Source organism: Caretta caretta, chromosome 7 (genome assembly GCF_965140235.1).
Source record: "Caretta caretta isolate rCarCar2 chromosome 7, rCarCar1.hap1, whole genome shotgun sequence".
NCBI lineage: Eukaryota > Metazoa > Chordata > Testudines > Cheloniidae > Caretta > Caretta caretta.
In genome coordinates, this window is record NC_134212.1 from 23,343,595 (window position 1) to 23,351,151 (window position 7,557).

The 7,557-nt window shown below is 44.4% G+C and overlaps 1 long non-coding RNA gene across 1 annotated transcript in view; it reads left to right on the forward strand.

The window, feature by feature from the left end:
* LOC142072684 (uncharacterized) overlaps positions 1-7,557 on the forward strand; it is a 32,802-nt gene that overhangs the window by 17,600 nt on the left and 7,645 nt on the right. The window contains exon 2 of the long non-coding RNA XR_012669204.1: positions 2,723-2,811. This is a non-coding gene — a long non-coding RNA (uncharacterized LOC142072684). The remainder of the gene's footprint in view (positions 1-2,722; positions 2,812-7,557) is intronic.

Sequence of the window (7,557 nt, forward strand, 5' to 3'; positions counted from 1 at the left end):
TCTCCCAGGGGATCCTGCCCATCAGTTCCCTGAGGTTGTCAAAGTCTGCTTTTCTGAAGTCCAGGGTCCGTATTCTGCTGCTCTCCTTTCTTCCCTGTGTCAGGATCCTGAACTCGACTGTCTCATGGTCACTGACTCCCAGATTCCCATCCACTTTAGCTTCCCCTACTAATTCTTCCTGGTTTGTGAGCAGCAGGTCAGGAAGAGCTCTGCCCCTAATTGGTTCCTCCAGCACTTGCACCTGGAAATTGTCCCCTACACTTTCCAAAAACTTCCTGGATTGTCTGTGCACTGCTGTATTGCTATCCCAGCAGATATCAGAGTGATTGAAGTCTCCCATGAGAACCAGGGCCTGCGATCTAGTAACTTCCGTGAGTTGCTGGAAGAAAGCCTTGTCCACCTCATCCCCCTGGTCCGGTGATCTATAGCAGACTCCCACCATGACATCACCCTTGTTGCTCATGCTTCTAAACTTAATCCAGAGACTCTCATGTTTTTCTGCAGTTTCATACCGGAGCTCTGAGCAGTCATACTGCTCCCTTACATACAATGCAACTCCCTCACCTTTTCTGCCCTGCCTGTCCTTCCTGAAGAGTTTATATCCATCCATGACAGTACTCCAGTCATGTGAGTTATCCCGCCAAGTCTCTGTTGTTCCAATCACATCATAATTCCTTGACTGTGTGAGGACTTCCATTTCTCCCTGCTTGTTTCCCAGGCTTCTTGCATTAGTGTATAGGCACCTGAGATAACTTGCTGTTTGTCCTGCTTTCTTAGTATGAGGCAGGAGCCCTCCCCTCTCGCACTCTTCTGCTTGTGCTTCCTCCCAGTATCCCACTTACCTCAGGGCTTTGCTTTCCTTCCCCCAGTGAACCTAGTTTAAAGCCCTCCTCACTAGGTTAGCCAGCCTGCTTGCAAAGATGCTCTTCCCTCTCTTCATTAGGTGGAGCCCATCTCTGCCTAGCACTCCTTCTTGGAGCACCATCCCATGGTCAAAGAATCCAAAACCTTCTCTCCGACACCACCTGAGTAGCCATTCATTGACTTCTACAATTCGACGGTCTCTACCCAGGCCTTTTCCTTCCACGGGGAGGATGGATGAGAACACCACTAGCGCCTCAAACTCCTTTATCCTTCTTCCCAGAGCCACGTAGTCTGCAGTGATCCGCTCAAGGTCATTCTTGGCAGTATCACTGGTGCCCACGTGGAGAAGCTGGAAGGGGTAGCGATCCAAGGGCTTGATGAGTCTCGGCAGTCTCTCCATCACATCGTGAATCCTAGCTCCTGGCAAGCAGCAGACTTCTCGGTTTTCCCGGTCAGGGCAGCAGATAGATGACTCAGTCCCCTTGAGGAGAGAGTTCCCGACCACCACCACCTGCCTCCTTCTTTTGGGAGTGGTGGTCATGGAACCCCCATCCTTAAGACAGTGCATCTCATGCCTTCCAATCGGCGGAGTCTCCTTCTGTTCCCTTCCCTCAGAGGTATCATCTAGTCCACTCTCCGCATTAGTACCTGTGGAGAGAACATGAAAATGGTTGCTTACCTGTATCTGCGTTGCTGGTACATGGACACTCCCCTTTCTTCTTCTGGAGGTCACATGCTGCCAAATTTCTTCACCGTCCTCCTGTCCCCGCTGCGCAGCCTGCTCTGAATCTTCAGAACATTGTGTCCGTAAAAGCATATCCTGACGTCTGTCCAGGAAATCTTCAGTTTCTCTTATGCAACGCAGGGTCGATACTTGTTTCTCCAGACCTTGAACCTTCTCTTCCGGTATGGAGACCAGCTTTCACTTTGTACAGACAAAGTCGCTTCTGTCCTGTGGAAGAAAGACAAACATGGCACATCCAGTGCAGGTCACAACAGCTGAACCTTTACCATCCATATTACCTTCCTTCTGTGAGCTTCCTCAGGAGTTGTAGGGACTACTCAGAGAGGTCGGCAAGATGTAAGCCTCAGTGGGCTCCCCCGAGGCGAACTCCCTGTTAGCCTCTCTGCTGTTCGCCGCTCAGCTAGTTCTCAGCTGACTGGACTTTTATAACAGTCAGTCAGGCCCACTCAAGGCTCACCTGGAACAAAGCACTCCCAATTCACACTTTTCAAACAACCAATCAAGCACACAGTCAAACTGTCCCCACAACAGACACTCAGATACTCACCAACACAACCTCCCTAATGCAGCCCTTAGCGTACCTCCTCTCAGACAGATCCCAGCCAAACTCCCTCTGTTAGCCTCTCTGCTGTTCGCTGCTCAGATGCAGTTGACCTTGGGGTGGGGGGGAAGTAGGGGGAAGCAAGTAAATCTGAAGGAGGCTGACCTGACCTGGCCAGGGGAGCATTTACATTAAAGAAAATATAAGACATGGGAAGAAGGTAATTTCAAAACTCAGTATGTGCAAGGAGGGGATCATCTTTCAAGTTCCCTTCCCAGTGACATACACATTGTGTCATTTGCAGAGGAGGCACGTATGCTGGATTTATGTGTATTCACTTGCTCAGAGCAGGATCCCATTGTGGCACTATTCTGTGTCTGAAAGGAAATCACAGCTGCAGAGCTTATAATATTCAACAGGTTACTATAACCACCCCACCCCCCATCCTAGGTTTAATATAGAACTATTTTTCACATTGAAACTGAAATAGGACAAAATATGGGCCTGCTGTAATTGTTGTTAGATTATGTGTCACCCTGATAAGATGTAACAAATATTTTCCTACCCAGCAGGACCCGTTTCCCTGTGTGTAATGGATGGAGAAACTTCTCATAGTCTGCAGGCAATCGGTCGTAAAAACTTCGCTCGGAAGATTAATGCAGTAAGTGCAGCCCTTCTGGGAAATGGGAAGAATAGAATTAAAATAATGTTTTGTTTTTTCCACATTTAATAACAAAACCCAACCTGCTGTGGGGGGAGTATTTTTTGCTAGATCATCCCTCCTCTCTAATACAAAACAATCTTGTTTTGATTATTGATTTTTTTATTTTGTTAAACTCTTCAACGTCTTTGTATCTGCTACAATTATTCTTTCAACAGAACTGTTTTTATCAGTAATATGAAGACTATTTTCATGAGCAAAGCTTTGACACCAGTAAGTCTGGTGGACATCACTTAATAGGCCAGATAAACATTCACTTACCGTTTAGTGTGCAAAGATCTTCCCTTTTATCTCCGGCTTATGTCTTTCTCGAACACTTTCTGACCATAAGAGAGATGCCACTGTATTGAGATAGTTTTCCAGAATTTGTGCATAATAAGAGAAAAGGTACATGCTTATTTGATGTCATTCTACTGTTTAATGTCATTATCAGATACAGAATGTATCCAGGTTTTATTTGTAACTGAGGGACTTTACTGGCTATGTAGCAATTGGTAATAAGAGCTTTACTGAAAAGGTTGTGTAGGCAATCCCATAACTATCCATTACAAGGATTCTTGCATCTTCTTCCTCTGATGTATCTAGTCAGACAGGATACTGGACTACATAGATCACTTGTCAGGTCTGGTGATGATCTTCTGTGATACGGTAATGATTCCTATTTCTCCCAAAGCTGCTGCTTTCTTCTCCCACTTACATATTTAAGGACATTTGCAAGAAAACCAGATCTAAAAAGCTTTATTTGTGCCAATTTTTTAAGGAGTCCATCACCAATGATGGACTCTACCACCAGCAGTAGAAATCAGCCGTGAAGCTAAATTCTTCTGCTAGTCCAACAGAGCGTGAAGCTGTTGATTTTTAGGGTGTGGTACAAAGGTTTGTCTTCTCTCTTCAGGGTTTTTGCCTGATGTTTAAGGACTGGTGGACTATTAATTCAGGCTGAGAGAATGCCTGTTTTTAAAAGTTGTAGTAAACTATTTTTCTTCCCAGTTTTGCAGCTTGAATATTTTATAGAAAGGGGAATTTTATAAGTTAAAAATAATCAGTCTGCAAGACCAGGTGAATTCCTGAGCCGTTTCCTAGAAATATAACACGGGAGACGGCGTCAGTATTCCCATTAGGCATCAATCTCTGATACATCTGTAGGGCTCTTGATGCCATGTTGAGGGGACAGCAAAATTTATCAGTCACGGTTGCCTGCCATCAAGTTCTGATGTGAATTTAGAACATCCTTGAAGTTCAGGGTTATTCAGGACTGGTTTTAGCCAGTCCTTGACCTGTTCACACAAGGAAACATCATAAAGTTTTCAGAAATATCTGACAAATAACACCTTTATTCCTACAAAATAGTTGTTTACCACTGCCATAAAGAGGGACTTCCCAATCGGGGCAAACGGTCAAGTGTACTTTTGACCACAAGGCAGTTTAATTTGCTAGAACTTTCCATAGGGCCTATATTACAGGAAATTCATTAGTAAACCCACGCACCATTTGTTAGAGGTATTAAATCCAAACCATTCAGCGTCTCTTCACCCTGAGCAACTTGTCTTCAGTGAATGCTTGTCCACTCTTTGTAGCAGAGACAGAACAGAACTGTAAGTCCTAGGCTTGAGCTGCAAAGCCCCTTAATAGATGGGGACATGACTACGCCAAAGATCCTTCATCTTCCACAACAGTGCTTCACCACAGGGATGAGATTATAGAAGATGCATCTTCTATAATATCAGGTGCTGGCGGCAGAGGCTTCCCAGTGGCAGGAGTCTAGCTATGGAATTCCTTGCCAGAAGAGAGAAGAGTGAGGCAATGCCTGACTGTTTTAGATTTAAAGTGCAAGGTAACTTTACAAGGAAGCTTCTGACCCTGCCCTGGCAACTGTAAGCTGTGAACAAAATGCATACATGTGCACATAGGGAAAAATGGAAAGAGGAACAATAATTTTGTTTCGACAAAACCAAAGTACATGACTTTGATAACGATGGTAGGTTACTTTTTGTTTAGAAACTAGATTAAATCTCTTCAGGAATTGGCAGTGCACAATACCAGACTGTCACCTATGGATTAAGTTCTAATCTATGTAAAAGTTCCTATTACCCACAGTGCTACTGAACTACTATATGTATTGTATTAGTCTGCATGGACTTGAACAGGAAACTCCAACTGTTCTAAAGGCACCACTAATCTTAGGTTCTCCTGCAAGACCTAGAACACTTAAAATAGAAGAAATTCTCAAGGAAGCTAGACTAATGAGTTGGTTTGTTTTTTGCATTTTGTTTTTTAAAAATAGGGCCTTGGGAATTGCCATATTCAGGAAGAATCCCACTGGTATTATATTTGACAATTGTACAGGGAAATCCTTTGACTTTCAGCCAAGGGTTAATATAGGATTTATTAGTGGGGTATTTGTTGGATGGTTGGAAGTAAAACAGTTTCTCACTTTCAGAACTGTGGGTTTAAGTTTGAATTAGGTGAAATCTAAGAAGTCTGGTTGACTTGGCCTATTTTTTCACTATGAAACTATTACATGTATAGCACAACCAGTAATCTCTGCTTAAAGGCTCAAATGAGGTGCAGTAGCGGACATGTTCTGTGCTGAGCAAGCTTCCTTTGTGTCAGAGTAAACCACACATTTGAACAAATGCACATGAAGTGGCCAAATCCATTATTTTAAAGGGCAACTTGCAAAAAAAAAAATACTGCTTTTTGCTTGCTTTTACAATTTTCTAAATTTTTTCCCCATTCTATTTATCTTAAGTACTTATCTGGCCTCCATTACCATAATACTTGAGAGCTTTGATCTTTACTGCATTTGCCCTCACAACACCCTTAAGTGTTATCTGCACTTAACACAGTGGCAGAGAGTCCGTGACTTGCCTATAATCAGTCAGGAAGTTTTAAGACAGAGCAGAGAATTAAACACAGGTCCACTGAGTTTCAAGTTAGCACCCGAGCCATTGGATAATTCTTCCTCTTGTTAGAAATTTAGTGTCTTGTGTACCCTTATATTCCTGGGAGAAAATATGGCTGACTAGAGAACTAGTAGGATGACACATCAGAGTATTCCCTGGTGAGGGAAGTGATTTTTAATCAGGATGTTTTAAAACAATTGAGTTACAACCAAAAAAACCCTAACAACTAGAATAAAAGATCTTTGTTAAAGAGATTATACCCTGCCTCTTCACAGGATCCAGGGTTTTGGACAGGACTGAGAGAGCTTCCACTCCACATCTCTGGTTCCCCCAAAGCAGTAACACCCCCATCCCCGCAAAGAGATATCAGATCCTGATAAACAATTATGTCATGAAGCAGCAAACAAGATATAAATTCTCTTTTATTTTTGTTTCACTCATCCTTACCTTAAAAGTCGTCATAGAATATCCGGGTCGGAAGGGACCTCAGGAGGTCCTCTAGTCCAGTGCTACTCAAAGTGGTTGTCCACGGACCAGTGCTGGTCCACGAGCCACCAGCTGCTGGTCTGCGCACACATTTGAGGGGCGGAATTGCCGGTCCCCCACATCAGGTAGCTTGAGAAGCACTGATCTAGTCCAACCCCCTGCTCAAAGCAAGACCCATTCCCAACTAAATCATCCCAGCCAGGGCTTTGTCAAGCCTGACCTTAAAAACCTCAAAGGAAGGAGATTCCACCACCTCCCTAGGTAACCCATTCCAGTGCTTCACCACCCTCCTAGTGAAAAAGTTTTTGTTCCTAAAATCCAACCTTAACCTCCCCTACTACAACTTGAGACCATTACTCCTTGTTCTGTCAGCTGCTATAACTGAGAACAGTCTAGATCCATCCTCTTTGGAACCCCCTTTCAGGTAGTTGAAAGCAGCTATCAAATCCCCCTCATTCTTCTCTTCTGCAGACTAAACAATCCCAGTTCCCTCAGCCTCTCCTCATAAATCATGTGTTCCAGTCCCCTAATCATTTTTGTTGCCCTCCGCTGGACGCTTTCCAATTTTTCCATATCCTTCTTGTAGTGTGGGTTCCAAAACTGGACCCAGTACTCCAGATGAGGCCTCACCAATGTCAAATAGAGGGGAATGATCACATCCGTTGATCTGCTGGCAATGCCCCTACTTATACAGCCCAAATTGCCATTAGCCTTCTTGGCAGCAAGGGCACACTGTTGACTCATATTCAGCTTCTCGTCCACTGTAACCCCTAGATCCTTTTCTGCAGAACTGCTGTCGAGCCACTCAGTCCCTAGTCTGTAGCGGTTCATGGGATTCTTCCATCCTAAGTGCAGGACTCTGCACTTGTCCTTGTCGAATCTCATCAGATTTCTTTTGGCCCAATCCTCTAATTTGTCTAGGTCCCTCTGTATCCTCCAGCGTATCTACCACGCCTCCCAGTTTAGTGTCATCTGCAAACTTGCTGAGGGTGCAATCCACACCATCCTCCAGATCATTAATGAAGATAGTGACCAAAACTGGCCCCAGGACCAACCCTTGGGGCACTCCGCTTGATACCGGCTGCCAACTAGATAGGGAGCCATTGATCGCTACCGGTTGAGCCCGACAATCTAGCCAGCTTTCTATCCACCTTATAGTCCATTCATCCAGCCCATACTTCTTTAACTTACTGGCAAGAATACTGTGGGAGACAGTGTCAAAAGCCTCAAGGAACAACACATCCAGTGCTTTCCCCTCATCCACAGAGCCAGTTATCTTGTCACAGAAGGCAAT